This window comes from Callithrix jacchus, chromosome 20, assembly GCF_049354715.1.
Source record: "Callithrix jacchus isolate 240 chromosome 20, calJac240_pri, whole genome shotgun sequence".
Taxonomy (NCBI): domain Eukaryota; kingdom Metazoa; phylum Chordata; class Mammalia; order Primates; family Cebidae; genus Callithrix; species Callithrix jacchus.
In genome coordinates this window covers 27,712,826-27,730,353 of record NC_133521.1, presented here as the reverse complement: position 1 = coordinate 27,730,353, position 17,528 = coordinate 27,712,826, and the positions used below count along the sequence as shown (strand labels likewise).

At 37.7% G+C, this 17,528-nt stretch overlaps 1 protein-coding gene and 1 non-coding gene across 33 annotated transcripts in view; one reads left to right on the top strand and one right to left on the bottom strand.

Annotated features, from left to right (window-relative positions):
* The window catches only part of ZFHX3 (zinc finger homeobox 3), a 1,555,416-nt gene that overhangs the window by 1,381,752 nt on the left and 156,136 nt on the right, over window positions 1–17,528 (bottom strand). The gene's annotated exons all lie outside the window — the stretch shown is intronic.
* LOC118149834 (U6 spliceosomal RNA) lies at window positions 9,563–9,669 on the top strand. The gene has a single exon (XR_004737544.1). It is a non-coding gene; the product is annotated as a U6 spliceosomal RNA (small nuclear RNA).

The following is a 17,528-nucleotide window of genomic DNA, read 5'->3' as shown; positions in this document are numbered from 1 at the left end:
AATCCCAGCACTTTGGGAGGCTGAGACAGGTGGATCACTTGAGGTCAGGAGTTCGAGAACAACCTGGCCAACATAGTGAAACACCATTTCCACTAAAAATACAAAATTAGCCACGTATGGTGGCACGTGCCTGTAATCTCAGCTACCTGAGAGGGTAAGACAGGAGAATCACTTGAACCTGGGAGGCAGAGGTTGCAGTGAGCCGAGATGGTGCCACTGCATTCCAACCTGGGAGACAAAGCAAGACTCCGTCTCAAAAAAAAAAAAAAAAAACATGGAAAAAGAAAAGGAAAGAGAAAAAGGAGCCACGATCATTGAACATCTCTTGGGCAAGAGAGACAAAGAGATGAGGAGGTTTTATCAGAGCTTAAGAGCCAGAGCTCCTAGCAGAAACTGGAGCCACTACAGAAGGAGCATGCGGTGGAAGCTGGCCCCAGGGTGGGGACACAGTCATGGCCAGGCACTCATTCATAAGCAGAAGCCCTGACTTTTCCCTTCCTCTTGCCCACAATTCTCCTGCTATTGGCCAATCCTGGCCAGAAACCAGTTAGCGGGAATCTGAGAAATGTGGTTTGCAGGTGTTGGGTCCATGATACAGAGAAGAGTAGGGAGGATTAGGGTATTTGTCTGAAAACAAACAGGCAAACACCTTGCAGAGAACCCTATCACTTCAAACATGAAACTCTTCCCTGTTGAGATTATGAATACAATCTAGCCAAGAGGGTGGGTAGTATCATTTGTGAAAACACAACACAAGCCCTCAATGAATTATTTTCTGGAGATAATGGAGGAATAAGAGAAGGAAGGGAATAATTATTTCATAAGTGGTTACAACATGAAAATGGGAGAACAAGCCTTCCTTTAAGCCAAATGGATATTCTCATTGGATCTTACATTTCACAAATATCATTGAGTACTTTAGGAATACAGCAAAAGTGACACTGTCCTGCCCTCACGGAGATTATTAAGGAAATCTCAGTCTATGGAAGGAAATAAAAATTAACCAGCCGGACGTGGTGGCTCATGCCTGTAATCCCTGCACTTTGGGAAGCTGAGGCAGGTGGATCACCTGAGGTCAGGAGTTCAAGACCAGCCTGGTCAACTTGTTGAAACCCTGTCCCTACTAAATATACAAAAATTAGCCAGGCATGGTGGCGGGCACCTGTAATCTCAGCTACTCAGGAGGCTGAGGCAGGAGATTCGCATGAACCCAGGAGGGGGAGGTTGCAGTGAGCCAAGGTCGCACCATTGCACTCCAGCCTGGGCAACAGAGCAAAACTCCATCTCAAAAAATAAAAAAAAAATTAACCAGGCCGGGTTAACTAAATTAAAAATTCAGGAATCATAACAGAATGGAAAGTGTTTATTTAAATGTACATTTGAATAGTGCCTCCCAACCAAATAACTCAAAGAGCTTAAAACTGGAAGGACATCCTTCGGAAATGAGTCGAGGAATCCTCCATTCTCACTGAATTTCAGTCTGTCTAAACATCATTACCTCTGGGCACGCTGAGTTTTCTTAAACCATATTCCCACACACCTATCCCCTGCTAACATAATTGCTGCTCACTTTGGTATACTGAGAGGAATAACCTACTTAAACACAGAACAGAACTTGTAGCTTAAACTTCCAAACGAGAACAACTGGGGAGAAAACAAAGTCAGACTGAGACTGATCCAAGTTTCTATAAACCCTTCAGGACATGTAACATTCCCAAGCAGATAAGGCGCCAAACCACCTCTTGACATTCAAATGGCCGGTTATTATTTTGACATCTGTGAGCTGTTGCACCTTGCTGTTAATTTCATCCCTAGGAATAGTGTTGGAGGAGAATCGACCCTTATAGACATTAATTTGAACTGAGGCTAGATTCCTGCTGACTATACTAATGCCTTTAATCTAGGGTATATGTCCTACCTTGAAGAAATCCTAAAACAGAATTATTAAAGATGTCTTTCTTTAAAAAAAAAAAAAAAAAAAGTCAGAAGGTTCTTTTTCCTTTATACAAGCAAGTGTATCACAAAAGCAAATTTCCTTTTTTTTGCTTAAGGCCAAAACAATGTCAAATAAAATAAAGCAAAAGATAAACACATACCTCTGAGGCCATTCCTGTCTCATTTCCACCTTTCCTCTTGGATAATTCTCAATATTAACAGAGCTTGGGAGGGTGAGGTGACCAGAATTGAGAAGGGGCAAGAGATAGAATTTAACAAAAGAGTAAATGGAACTCCTACTGCATTGCAAGCTTATGCAAATGTTTCCAAAGATAAAATATTTCAAAGCAAATCCACAAATAACAAAGAACCGAGTCACCATAATAGTAAAGTCATACTTTTCAATAGCTTACTAAAATATACCATTTATTTTGGGCTGTAGCCATACATCAAAGCACAGCAAAAAAACCTAAACGTTTTGCTTCTCAAAGTGTATTTATGAAAAGTAGAGCTGTATCAAGCAATACACATAGCCAGTTTTGCTCTTGGACCTTACCAGCTGTGTGCACCTAAAGTAGTAGCGCATTTGGCTACAAGACTTTGAAGTGGTTTTCCTTCTTTCCAGAGCTTTAAAGAAAAACCATCAACAATTGATGATATATGTGTGCAAATCAGCAATGTATATTAACATTATAACATATAATACAGAAATCAGTAGTAAATAATAGTAAGCTATGTTAATATATTTAATCAACATCTTAAAACACAGAAAAGACCTACTAAACATAAAATTTACCCCCAAAATGACTTTAAATGCTTCCTTTAATTCATTTAATGAAGACAGTTCCCAATTACCAGCTTATTTTGTTTTCATGTTCTCACTGAAGTAATTAACCAGAAGAAATTAAAATCATAGAAGTTGTGATATTCCTCATCTCTTGATTACTTATACTGTGTACAGCTCAGCTGAGAGTTTTAAACTAAAATACTTACTCATCTCATTCACACTGAAAAATACGTAAAACACAAATATAGAAAGAACGGTCACTATTCTGAGAGTATTTTGTGCCTACTTAATAGGCAAAGAAAAACATGGGAATATTCTGGGCAGGCGAAGAATCGTAAAGTGAAAGATGGGCATGTTGGCTGGAGTGTTTGTGAAATTACTAAATCTTGAAGATACCTGGTATTCACATATTCATACAAATGCATAACAGCAAATCATTTTGCATAATCTTTTCCATATGTGATAATAAAAACTAATTATGAAACCACACTCAGATTACCATTGGTTCTAAAATAAAGACACGGACTATATCTGTGCACATCTGAGATTCTCAGATGTTACTATTAGCACTTTTTATTTGTGCTATACAATTTAGTGACTAATAATACAATGTCTTAGGTTAATTGTTTGGTATATTGATCCCATCTTAGTAACTAGATTAAATATTCCTCTATACCCCTAAATTTCCTCACACATGTAACAAGTACTCAAATAAATACTTCCTGACTGATAGACATGTTTGTCTAAATTAGAGGTTTCTACCCTATAAATATACTGGCTGATATCCAGTTCTTTGTTTCATTTTGTTATTTTAATAGCCAAAAGTTTATGTCTGCATGTCAGGAACACTCATGTCAAAATCATGCATCAATATTCTTTTATTTACATTTCCTATATCCAAGCACAACTTAAATTTTTTGTCTTACTCTAGAAGAAAACCAACCTGTTGTGTAAATGAATAAACAGTTCAGGCAACTACCGAGAGGAGGGTTCTTTCCTTTTTCTTATTTTATTTTGATTTTTACATATGAAACATATGTGTAAAATATACTTAAAAGTTAAAATACTAATAAAATACTACTCTTCTTTCTACGAAGATTAAGAAATAGAACATGGCCACTTAGAGACTCCTGTGTCTCCTTCACCATCAAATCACCTACTCTCCCTCAGAAGATAACACCTATCCTAAGTCTTGTTTTGGTTACTGTGTTACCACCTGTGTATGTATACCAGACAGCACATTGGTCCATTTGGCTACTCTGGGTCTTCATATAAATAAACACATGCTGTATGCATCCTACAGTGATGTGATTCTTGCACTGCAAGTCTGCAAATTACATCATGGGTCCACACTAAATAAGTATAGAAATTGAGGGTGTTTTGAAATTTGTATACCAATTTGACAGTCATGTTATGTTGCTTGTATACTTTTTTGAATTTCATTTTTCTTGTAGTTTATTTTTATTGTATTTAACAAAAGCATTCATTTACAATGAATTTAAAATTCAAAAACAAACTGGATCTTCACTGCAGTTCATATGAGAAGCTGTAGATTTGTTTAGACTTCTCAGCCTTACAAAGTGCCTAGCCAGAACGTGGAAGCACCTGGAGATGGCTGTACTCTAAGCTCAGACCCCTGCCCCACCCCTCCTCACCAGGCAACATCTTGATCTCTTAGGAGCCTCAAGTGCATTGGTGTTATCATCGAAGACTATATATCCAAGCTCCGTTCACCCCCCACCACACACAATTAAACACAAACAGCTACCCCTTAAGGCATGATAGCATGGTCCACCCTTGAATGGAGGGACTCAGGGTGCTTTGCACGGGGAATGGTCATGGTTCAAAGCTACCCATCCCACAACAGAGGGCAGGCAGGACACATTCCATGTAGTCACACCCCTTTGGTCATGCAGACACCTTGTCACATTAGTAAGAACACAGTCAGAAGAGGCTGAGAGGAGGGCCCTTTAAAGCTCAGGGCTCAGAGCACAGGAACCCTCTTACCGAGGTCAGGTAGAAGATAAGACTTGACTCTGGAGGTGGGCTCAGACACTGGACCAAATTTAGGACTACCTAAAACAGGGAAGATGCGAAAGCACCTCTCCATAGACATGCCCACAGGTGTGCCTTGTCAATTTACCATTGACAAGGCACACTCGGAAGTTACTGCCCCTTTCCATAGCAATGAACCAATGACCTGGAAGTTACCAACCTTTTCTAGAAATGTCTGCAAAATCCACCATTAATTTGCATGTAATTAAAAGTGAGTATAAATATGACTGCAGAACTGCCCCTGCGCTGTTACTCTGGGCACACTGCCTGTGGGGTAGCCCTGTTTCACAAGGAGCAATACCTCTGCTGCTGCTGCTGTATACACTGTGGCTTCAATAAAAGTTGCTAACACCACTGGCTTGCCCTTGAATTCTTTCCTTGGGGAAGCCAAGAACCCTCCTAGGGTTAGCCCTAATTTTGGGGTTTGCCTGCCCTGCATCACAGTCAAAGGGCAGTCGTGGCTAGATGTGTTGAAAGAAGCTGGAAGCAGGTACCAACTGTGGCAGGAAGAAGAAAAGAGAAAGGAAATACTTCATCTCCTGCTCCTGAGCCTCCCATCTGGTCCCCATCTGCAGAAACTAACTGGAAACGACTTGTTCAGAAGTCTGGGAAATGTAGTTTGTAAAATGTCAGCTCCAGCATCATACAAGGCTTCTCTTAAGTTTCTGGATACACGTCCTTTGTCAGATTCTGCATTACAAATACCTTCTTCAAGTTTATAGATCTTTGTGTCTGTGGCTGGTGTCCTTTTTCTCTGTGTGCTAGTTTTTGATGCATTTTCATTTTAAAAAATTTTTTAATTTAAACTTTTATTTTCGATTCGGAGGTGGGGGGTCCACGCACAGATTTGTTACATGGGTACACTGCATGATGCGGAGGTTTGGGGTACATAGGAAAAGTCATCAATCTCTTCCTTTATGCTTAGGGTTTGTGTTTCATGTTTAAGATTGGGGTCAGGCCGGGCGCGGTGGCTCATGCCTGTAATCCCAGCCCTTTGGGAGGCCGAGGCGGGGGGATCACAAGGTCAAGAGATCGAGACCATGTCGAAACCCTGTCTCTACTAAAAAAATATATAAAAATTAGCTGGGCATGGTGGCGCACACCTGTAGTCCCAGCTACTCGGGAGGAGGAGGTTGCAGTGAGCCGAGATCGCGCCACTGCACTCCAGCCTGGCACCTGGTGACACAGCGAGACTCTATCTCAAAAAAAAAAAAATCGGGGTCACGAAAATAATTTCCTATGTTATTTTCTGAAAGTCTTATTGTTTAAAAACTACAGCTTAAAGACTCATTAAGGACTATAATGCACCTGATATTGATTTCTACATATAGTATAAGGTACAATTCCAATTTATTTTCATATGCATTCTCCAATGTCCCAGCACAATTTACCACTTATCCTGCCCTCCACTAATCTGCACTATGACATCTGTCATGTATCACAGGCCCTCATATGTGGGCTACCTCTGCTCTCCTGATGCTTTATGCCCATAACACCACCAAAGCATCTCAACTACTACAGCTTTGAAATCTTGATCTTGGTAGGCAACTTCCTGAACTCTGTTCTTTTTCATTAAACATACTGGGGTTATTTTCTGTCCCTGCATTGCCATATACACTTTATAAGTAGCTTATCAAATTTCACAAAAGAAAAATAAACCCTGTATGGATTTTACATAGAATTACATTGAATCTAAATCAATTACGGAAGAATCGACATCTTTACAATACTGAGTCTTCTGACCTAGAAGCAGGGCTTACTTAACTCTGTATTTAGTTAGATCTGCTTTTGTATCTCTCAATAAAATTTTACACTTTTTCCATAAAGGTCTTGCATATGTTTTGTTACATTTCTCCCTCAGTGTTTCATATTTGAAGCTATTACAAGCACCTTTTTTACCCATTTTCTAAATGTTTGTTGCTGGCAGGTAGAAATGCAATTGATTTTTGTAAATTGACTTTAGATTTAACTATATTTCTAAACTCACTTATTAATTCTAATAAATTATGTGCAAATCCCTTTGTGTTTTCTATATAATCTCATCACCTGTAAATAGTAACCGTTTTCTTTCCTCCCATTTATTCCACATACCTTTTATTCCTTTTCTTTGCTGTACTTATAAGAACCTTCAAAAGAGCCTCCAACCTCAGCCTCCCAAGCAGCTGGGACTACAGGCATGTGCCACCACACCTGGTTAATTTTTTGTAGGATGGGTTTCCACCTCCATATTGCCCAGGCTGGTGTCAAACTCCTGAGCTCAATCCATCCACCTGCCTACCCTCCTAAAGTGCTGGGATTACAGACATGAGTCACCACACCTGGCCTTAATTAGATGGGTGAATAAAGTAACTACAGGAAGGAACATTCTTGTCTTTCGCTAATCTCAAATACAAGGTCAAAGTTTTACTAGCAAGTAGGAAAGTGACTTCTTTTTTTAGAAACCCTTAACCAGTTTAAGAAATTTCCCTTCTCGTCTCAGTCTGCTAAGAGTATTTCCTAATTGTATGGTGAGTTTTACTAAATGCTTTGTATCTATTAAGGTGATAGTGATTTTTGTCTTTTAATATACTAATGTGGTAAATACCAATTGATTTTCTAAAGTGGAACCAACCTTATATTCCTGGGACAAAAACAGTTTGCTTATGAATCTTTACCCTTTTATATATATTACTTAGTTGGGTTTTCTAATATTTTGTACAGGATTTTTGCATATATTTTATTATAATATCGATCTATAATTCTTTCTTCCATTATCTAATTCAGGTTTTGGTATCAAAGACATGCTAATTTTTATTGTATGCTCTGGAATATAGTAAGTTGTGAATTATTTTTTCTTGAATGGTTGATTTTGCTGGGACTGAAGCGGTTTTGTGGAAATATTTTTGACTATGGAGTAATTGTTTTAATGATTTTGTTACTGCTTCAGTTTTTTTATTTGTTCTTGAGTTAGTTTGGGTACACTGTATTTTTTCTAAGATTTTGTCTGTTTCTTCACAACTTTCAAAATGATATGGTTTGGCTCTGTGTCCCCACTCAAATCTCACCTTGAACTGTAATCCTCATAATCCCCACATGTCAACAGCAGGACCAGTGGAGGTATTTGGATCATGGGGACATTTTCCTCCTGCCATTCTCATGACAGTGAGTGAGTCTCATGAAATCTGATGGTTTTATACGCATCATCTGGCATTTCCCCTGCTTGCACTCATTCTCCTGCTACCCTGTGAAAAGATGCCCTCTGCTATGATTGTAAGTTTCCCAAGGCTTGCAGACAAAACTATGAGTTCATTAAATATCTTTTCTCTATAAATTACCCAGTCTTGGGTATTTCTTCATAGCAGCATAAGAATGGACTAATACACTAAGTTATAGCTTTAAATTTATCATTATGATCTTCTGTCATTGTAATATCCAGAACATCAATAATTAAGGTTTTCAATCATGATAATGATTACTATTTCTTGATCAATAACACTAGGGGATTGTCAATTATATTAGTCTTTTCAAATAACTTGGCTTTGTAGATTCTCTTTTTTAAAAGCTTAATTTCTATTGTATTGATTTGTTTTTATGCTTCTTACTCTCTTCCTTCTACTTTCTTTGCATTTAATTAAGGTGGAAGTTTGTTGCATTAATTTTTATTCTTCCCTCTTTTCTATTATAGCATTTAATGCCATAAAATTCCCTCTAAGTTCTGCCTTAACTGCCTTCTAGCAGATTTGGCATTTAATATTTTCATTATAAATCAGTCCTAAGCATTTTCTAATTCTCATTATAATTTATGTATTGAATCTTTAACTGTTAGTTTTTCATTTCCTAACATAGGCTTTTTCTAATTTTTCCAGATTCATTTTAGCTGTTGATTTCTAAATTACATTATATATTTAATTACCTTACATTTATTGACTTCTATAATTACATTATAACACCAAGCATATTTCCCTTACTTGTATCTATTTATTTTATATATTATTCTGTCCTCCCTTCCCCCTGCCCTGCCCACATCCACCTCCCTCTCCCCATCATTTTATTTCATGTTGATAAGTGGCTAAATTTACAATTTAGTCTTTATGTTACAGAATAGGAGGAATTGTTACTGAATTAGAAGAAAAAATAACATCATTTAAAGATGAATTTAGTAATAGGATCCCATATCTTCCATTTTAGGGAGAAAACAAGTGCATCTTTCTTTGTATAAAAGATATTTTCACACTGTTAGGCAGGAGAATAACTTCTATTTATTGTTATTTTTATTGTTGTTGTGTGGGTATTTTAAATATAAGAGTGTATATATGGGTGTTGAGTAGCCAAAGGAGTGGATTGTGCTGAACAGTGTCTGCCATCCTGCATTTGCTCTTCAGCTATGTCCTTCCTAATGCCAGCACTGGGAGCTTGCAATTACACTTCCCAGACTCCCTTTCCAGCTCTTTCTGTTGGGTCTGCCAGTGAGAGGCATTAATAAGAGACTGGAAGGCAGAGGAAGGAAGAAGCCACCTTCTCCTGGCCTCTACCAGTGCTTCTGGCTGAGCCTCTGGCAGTGATGGCAGCAAAGGCATGACAATGGCATCCCAAAGGCAAACAAATCATCAATTTTGTATAACCATATATTCTATTTTGTTTGTCCAAGCCTTTCAGCACCTTGGCAACACCTTTTGTGAATCCTGTTTGAAATACCAAAAATAGTTCTTATTAAACACTGATAAATTCATACGAGGTAATTTTAGTTATTTTTTATTATGGATTACATTGAGATCAGAGAATGTAGACTATATAATTTGAATACCTGTGCTCGCTTCGGCAGCACATATACTAAAATTGGAACGATACAGAGAAGATTAGCATGGCCCCTGCGCAAGGATGACACGCAAATTCGTGAAGCGTTCCATATTTTTGGAAAAAACCACCAAGAACTTCATATGGAACCAAAAGAGAGCCCGCATAGCCAAGTCAATTTTAAGCAAAAAGAACACAGCGGGGGGCATCACACTACCGGATTTCAAACTATACTACAAGGCTACAGTAATCAAAACAGCATGGTACTGGTACCAAAACAGAGATATAGACCAATGGAACAAAACTGAGGCACCAGAGGCAACACAACATACATACAACTATACAATCTTTGATAAACCTGACAAAAACAAGCAATGGGGCAAGGATTCCATGTTTAACAAATGGTGTTGGGAAAACTGGCTAGCCATGTGCAGAAAGCAGAAACTGGACCCCTTCCTGACACCTTACACTAAAATTAACTCCAGATGGATTAAAGACTTAAACATAAGACCTGGCACCATAAAAACCCTAGAAGGAAATCTAGGCAAAACTATCCAGGACATAGGAGTAGGCAAGGACTTCATGAACAAAACACCAAGAGCATTGGCAACAAAAGCCAAAATAGACAAATGGGACCTAATGAAACTCCACAGCTTCTGCACGGCAAAAGAAACAGTCGCTAGAGTGGATCGGCAACCAACAGAATGGGAAAGAATTTTCGCAGTCTACCCATCTGACAAAGGGCTGATATCCAGAATTTACAAACAACTCAAGCAGATTTACAGGAAAAAAACAAACAAGCCCATTCAAAAGTGGGCAAAGGATATGAACAGATACTTTACGAAAGAAGACATATATGAGGCCAACAATCATATGAAAAAATGCTCATCGTCACTGGTCATCAGAGAGATGCAAATCAAAACCACATTGAGATACCATCTCATGCCAGTTAGAATGGCGATCATTTAAAAATCTGGAGACAACAGATGCTGGAGAGGATGTGGAGAAAAAGGAACACTTTTACACTGTTGGTGGGAGTGTAAATTAGTTCAACCATTGTGGAAGACAGTGTGGCGATTCCTCAAGGCCTTAGAAATAGAAATTCCATTTGACCCAGCAATCCCATTACTGGGTATATATCCAAAAGATTATAAATCGTTCTACTATAAGGACACATGTACACGAATGTTCATTGCAGCACTGTTTACAATAGCAAAGACCTGGAATCAACCCAAATGCCCATTGATAATAGACTGGATTGGAAAAATGTGGCACATATACACCATGGAATATTATGCAGCAATCAGAAATGATGAGTTCGTGTCGTTTGTAGGGACATGGATGAATCTGGAAAACATCATCCTCAGCAAACTGACACAAGAACAGAAAATGAAACACCGCATATTCTCACTCATAGGTGGGTGATGAAAAATGAGAACACATGGACACAGAAAGGGGAGTACTAAACACTGGGGTCTACTGGGGGGAAAAGGGGAGGGCCAGTGGGAGGGGGAGGTGGGGAGGGATAGCCTGGGGAGAAATGCCAATTGTGGGTGAAGGGGAGAAGAAAAGCAAAGCACACTGCCGTGTGTGTACCTACGCAACTGTCTTGCATGCTCTGCTCATGTACCCCAAAACCTATAATCCAATAAAAAATTTAAAAAAAAAAAAAATTGAATACCTTCAAATATGTTGTGATGTGCTTCAAGATCCAGAATATGGTCAACTTGCATAAATATTCCATATGAATTTGAAAATATACATATTCTGGGGTGGTTTGGTAGAGTGTTTAACATATGTCTATTAGGAAAAGTTTGACAGCTATGTTGATCAAATTTTCCATGTCCTTACAGAATTTTTGTCTACTTGAGCTACCAATGACTGAGAGAGATTATTGTGGTTTTATCTACTTTTCTTTATAGTTCTCCAATTTTTGCTCTTTGTATTTCGAGACCTTGTTACTAGATGAATAAAAATTGTAATTGTTATATTTTTCTAGTGAATAAGACACATTATAATTACAAAATAATCCTCTTTGTTTTCAGTAATATTAGTTGTCTTAAAATGTTTTTCATCTGATATTAATATATTCACAACCTTGCCTTTGTTTCCAATTTTCCTGGTATACCATTTCCCATGCTTTTATTTTTAATCTTTCTATTTCCTTAAGTTTCAGATGCCTTTCTTATCAATAACATATTGTTGGATTTTGCTTGTTGTTTTTTAACTCAATTTGATAACTTTTGTCCTCTAATTTAGTAATGTAATTACTGACATATTGTATTTATATCTACCATGTTATTTCAGGTTTTCTATTTGTGTCGTCTTTTCCCCCATCCCCTCCCCACTTTTTTGTATTCTTGTGGTTTTTGTTTGTTCTCTTTCCATTTTTCTCCTCTACTAATTTAAAAATTATACATTTTGTTTTTATTCTATAAGAGGTGCACAAAAACTTATCAAAGATTCACCAATATATTACCTCCTAAAAACACCACAAGGACATTAGAACACGTCACTTTCAGTCATCTACTCCTAACTTATATATACCTAGATTAGATTAAAGTTTCTTCACATTTAGACAGTATGAATTCAGGCTAGAAAACCCTGTAAGTATTGATTTGTGAGCCCACATAGACTACTCTGATTAAAGCACTTGACCTTCTAACCACCTCAGTTATCTTCAATTCTGACAGTGCTCCATCTTCTCTCTCCCTGATTCTTTGTAAATGTTCACCCTTTGTCTGGGACACACTTCCTTATTTGTCATCTGGCTCCTTGTTCTTACATATCACCTCCTCTAAGATGCCTTCCTTGACCAACTCCCATCTAATTCCATGTAATTTTCTTGCTTAAATATTCTTATCTTGTAATTCTTCCCATTATAGCACCTATCACATTATTTTATGATTACGTTTTTTTTATCTATAGAGGTTATTTGACAATAGAAACTATGTCTGCTGTTTCACTTGTGGATAGCCTGACACTATCAGTATTTGTTAAACAAACAGAGTTACTTACTGGAAATTCTTCACTGGTTTTCCATTGCCTTCTTACAAAACCTCACAGGACCTGGACAGTTATGAAAGTCTCATTTAAGCCTTTATGTTTAGTTGACACGACACTAGTATTATTGTGGAATCTGGCCTGGCCACTGACCAATGCAGATACATATATATCTGCCTGGTAATGCATCTCAAGAAAAAAAGGGATTGTGATTATACTAAGGTAGTCCCATGGCATCCAATGTGAATTATGAGAAGGTGGTCAAAACTGAGAGCAGGCTTAAGCACTGCCACTTGTCACCTCTAAAATCAAATGACAAATCAATGGACCTAGTATACCATGCCATTTAAATGTAGCCAGACTGAGCTAAGCTATGTGGATGCAAAGGCATAAGAATGATATAGTGGACTTTGAGGACTTGGGTGAGGAAGACTGAGATGAGAGTGAGGGATAAAACACTACATATCGGGTACAGTGTAGGCTGCTTGGGTGACAGGTGCACTAAAATCTCAGAAATCAACACTAAAGAACTTATCCATGTAACCAAAAACCACCTGTGCCCCCAACATTGAAATAAAAATAAAAATTAAAAATATATGTAGCTAAACCAACATCATCTTTTACCTGAAAGGGAAAGAAAAATCCACTTGTCTGCTTAAGTAACCATGCTTACTGCTGAATGAGACATTGTAATTTAAGACTGCTATGACTCAGGGTTGTCAGTTCTAGAGCGGGAAGCATTTAATATCTTTACAGCTGCTTAAGAGTTCTTTCTATTAAAAACAGCATTCAATATATGCTTCCTGAATAAGAAACTGACCTTCTATACTCCAATAATACACTTTAAAAGACAAAATCATAGAATTCTTGAAGCCAGAGGAATTTAATAAGCTATTAATTCAAATTCCCACCTATAAGCAGGACTTCATCTAAAGTCAGTTGTTCAGCAAATGTCTAGGAAGGAGTTGTCTGATCTTCCCATGGCTGGTCCAGTACCTCATCAGAACTACTGTTAGGAAAGTCATCCTTGTTATTCCTCAGCTTTGTCTCTGGCCCTTTAAACTCCCTAGGTACTTTTCTGGCATTGAAGAAACCAGTAAAAGACAAGTTAGGCCAGATGAACATATATCTTTGCTAGGACAACCCAAGTGACCCAGGGCCACTTGCCTAGAGTTGGCCTTTTGCCACCTGTTTCCATGGTCTGGTTCTATGCTTTGGAATTTGATATGTGACTCCGATTTCTTCACTCAATCAATGATCTATTTGGCCTCCTGGCTTTGGCCTATGAACCCTGGATTTCTGATGAAATCTTACTATGCATACTCCTGATTTCAGCATCACCTGCTGCTTTAGAGGAAATAGCCAATCCATCAGCCAGCCTCTCCCTATGGCTCTCCCATCAGCCAGCTTAGTTTTCTCTAAAACCTTTATTGCTTTCTTTTCCTGCCCACCCTGCAGAGCTGATTCTGCCCCGCCAACCAGAGACAGGTACTCAGACAATTTGTAAGCTAAGTTTCATTACTTCAGATGAATTTTGTATTCTCTGACTATATATTATATTAAGATACAGAATATTTGGACATCATCCTTCATATAATCATATTCCTTTAAAAAAACTTAGTAATTTTTTTTCAAAGTAAGATAGAATGTGTTAGAAACACCACTGACATTAATTATATTTCTGTGAATTATAACCATTCAAGTCAACTCAACTGAATGACAACATTTGGAGCAGCAAACCAAGGACATAATAGAAAGAGAAATATAAACTATAATCTTTCTATTAATATAAAGGGAAATCTAGATAATAGTTTTTATTCTAATTAAGGACAAGTCTATATGCCACAAAATAAAGTAAAAGGCTATGTAACCACCAGGTAGAACATACATGACAGAGAGAGAGAAAGAGAAAAAAAGTGGCAAAGACCTCAATTCCCTGTCCTCCCACCACACAATTTGATAAATAGGATATCTGGAGAATTTACCTAAAAATGGAAACTGATCAGAAAGCAACAATCATATTGGGTAACGGATGAAATTGTCATTTTAGGCAGAGAACATAATTAAAGCCACAGAAATCACAGAGAAGGTATAAAGAATTACTTGAACTCAGTAGGAAGTGATTCTAAAAAAATAAACAAGACTTTGCCAAGAACCGAAAAATACTAAGCATAATATAAATGTTTTGTGTTCTTTTCAAGAAATGGCTTTCTGTCCTTTTATTCTTTTAAGGGCTTCTATTTTCTATTCACTCAGAATTACTCATTCAAAATCCTCTTCATATGGGGTTGTTAATAACGTTGTCCATCTACAAGCAAAAAACATCCTCATACAAATGTACATATTTTGGCTTTTTCTCTAGGTCTTTGTTGGATACATTATAGGTAGATGTCATGATGCTGTGCTGCTGAGATCTAACATCAAGGGATATCTTTGTTCGTGTATATTTTTCTTTTTCTTGTTCTTTGAGAAAGACAGTAAAACATGCTGGAGCCACTATAGTTTAAGTTTGTTTGAAATGATACATAAAAGACAGAAATGGAAAGCTGGAAACAACAGTATTAATCAAGAAATTTATCAAGGCACTGGCCTTACGGCCTACAGAGATACAACAATAATGCCATTTACCACTTTGTTTAATGGGTTGCATTAAAAATATCAGTCAAAGGCTACTACCTGTCCTTTCACACACACACACATATATATATATATATATTTTAAACAAACCAACCACAGTCATTTTTATTCTAAATTTTCATAGTTTGTGCAACATCAAATTTTTGGCATTAACTTTGATTTTTAAAAATATTACATTCAAGACAACAGTTGCTGGAGAGGATGTGGAGAGGATGTGCTTTTACACTGTTGGTTGGAGTGTAAATTAGTTCAACCATTGTGGAAGACAGTGTGGCAATTCCTCAAGGATCTAGAACTAGAAATACCATTTGACCCAGCAATCTGATTACTGGGTATACACCCAAAGTATTATAAATCATTCTATTATAAAGACACATGCACCCGTATGTTTATTGCAGCACTGTTCACAATAGCAAAGACTTGGAACCAACCCAAATGCCCATCAATGATAGATTGGATTAAGAAAATGTGGCACATATACACCATGGAATACTAGGCAGCCATAAAAAAAAGATGAGTTCATGTCTTTTGCAGGGACATGGATGAAGCTGGAAACCATCATTCTCGGCAAACTGACACAGGAACAGAAAACGAAACACCACATGTTCCCACTCATATGTAGGGGTTGAACAATGAGAACACATGGGCACAGGGAGGGGAACATCACACATCGGGGCCTGTCAGGAGGTGGGGGGCTAGGGGAGGGATAGCAGGGGGTGGGGGATGGGGAGCGATAGCTTTAGGAGAAATATCTAATGTAGATGACAGCACAATGGATGCAGCAAACCATCATGGCATGTGTATACTTATGTAACAAACATGCACATTCTGCACATGTACCCCAGAACTTAAAGCATAATAATTACAAATAAATAAATAAACATAGGAAGATGGAGATCAAGCTTGCTTGGTTCAGTTCAATAGTGAGTTACTGATTATCTACTCTATGCTGTACACTATAGGTATATACAATGTTGAATAGTATATAGGATTTATTTTAAAAACTAAATCATCATATCAAGTAAAACACTTTTATTCAACTATTAATTCAATTAATTGATTTGAAAATTTAAAAATACTGCATTCAAATATTACTTTTATGTATATATATATATTTTTATTGTGTTTTAGGTTTTAGGGTACATGTGAAGAACATGCAAGATTGTTGCATAGGTACACACATGGCAATGTGGTTTGCTGCCTTCCTCCCCATCACCTGTATCTGGTATTATCAAGGCAGTGGCCTTACAACCTACAGAGACACAAAAATAATGCCATTTACCACTTTGTTTTACCCCATATTTTTAATGGGTTGCATTAAAAATATCAATCAAAGGTTAATACCTGTCCTTTCAGGTGGTAACTATTTTTTTTTTTTTTTAAGACGGGGTTTCACCATGTTGGCCGGGATGGTTTCGATCTCCTGACTTCATGATCCGTCCACCTCAGCCTCCCAAAGTGCTAGGATTACAGGCATGAGTCACCACGCTCGGCTGTCCTTTCAAATTTATTGCCTCAACCTTCTACATCGAAAATTATTGTTGAACAGATGGCTTCCTGTACTTACAGGAGTGTGAGACAGAGGTTTACTGATGCATCTGTTAAACATGCATGTCATCCATGAGAGATTTAGCACTTGTTTTATGGTTTTCTTCCTGCAAGTGCTATCCTAAGAACCTCTAAGTATTTGAAATTTGTTATAGGTTAGCCTTTTCTCCGCTTTTATTGGCCTTCCTCTTAGGGATATTTCCTAGTCTTTTTTTTGCCTGGGTCCTACAGTAGCTTAAGAAAGAGACAGGGATGGGCAGCAGTGGAAGGAGACACACATTACCAGCTCAACTTCTCTCCACCTCCACCATCGCCTCCATAATCCAATCTGCCATTATCTCTTGCCCAGAGACTAATCTCTTCTTACTTTTCCTCTTGAATCCATTTAGTCAGTGTTCTATTATGTAGCCAGAGGGGTCTTTCTAAAGCAGGTGATCTCCCTACATAAATCCCTTCTACAGTGTCTCTCTGCTACTAGGATAAAGATCAACATTCTCAACAAATCAACAGAGCCCTGTAAGTTCAGTCCTGCCTTTTTTATTCATCTTTTATTCTCCATGCTCCTGCCTTACTGGCCCCTCATGTGAAACAGGCTCACTTCCATCACAGAGCTTTTGTATATAAGGCTCTTGTCTCCAGGGAAAGTTCAATATAGAGTGAGATATAGAAGAGTCCTACCAGCATTAATATACCTGGTTCAGTGTGCCCAAAATTCAATTATTAAATTTATTCCATTCACCTCATTTATTCACTCATACATGTGAGAATGAAAACAGGGAATGCGGCACCA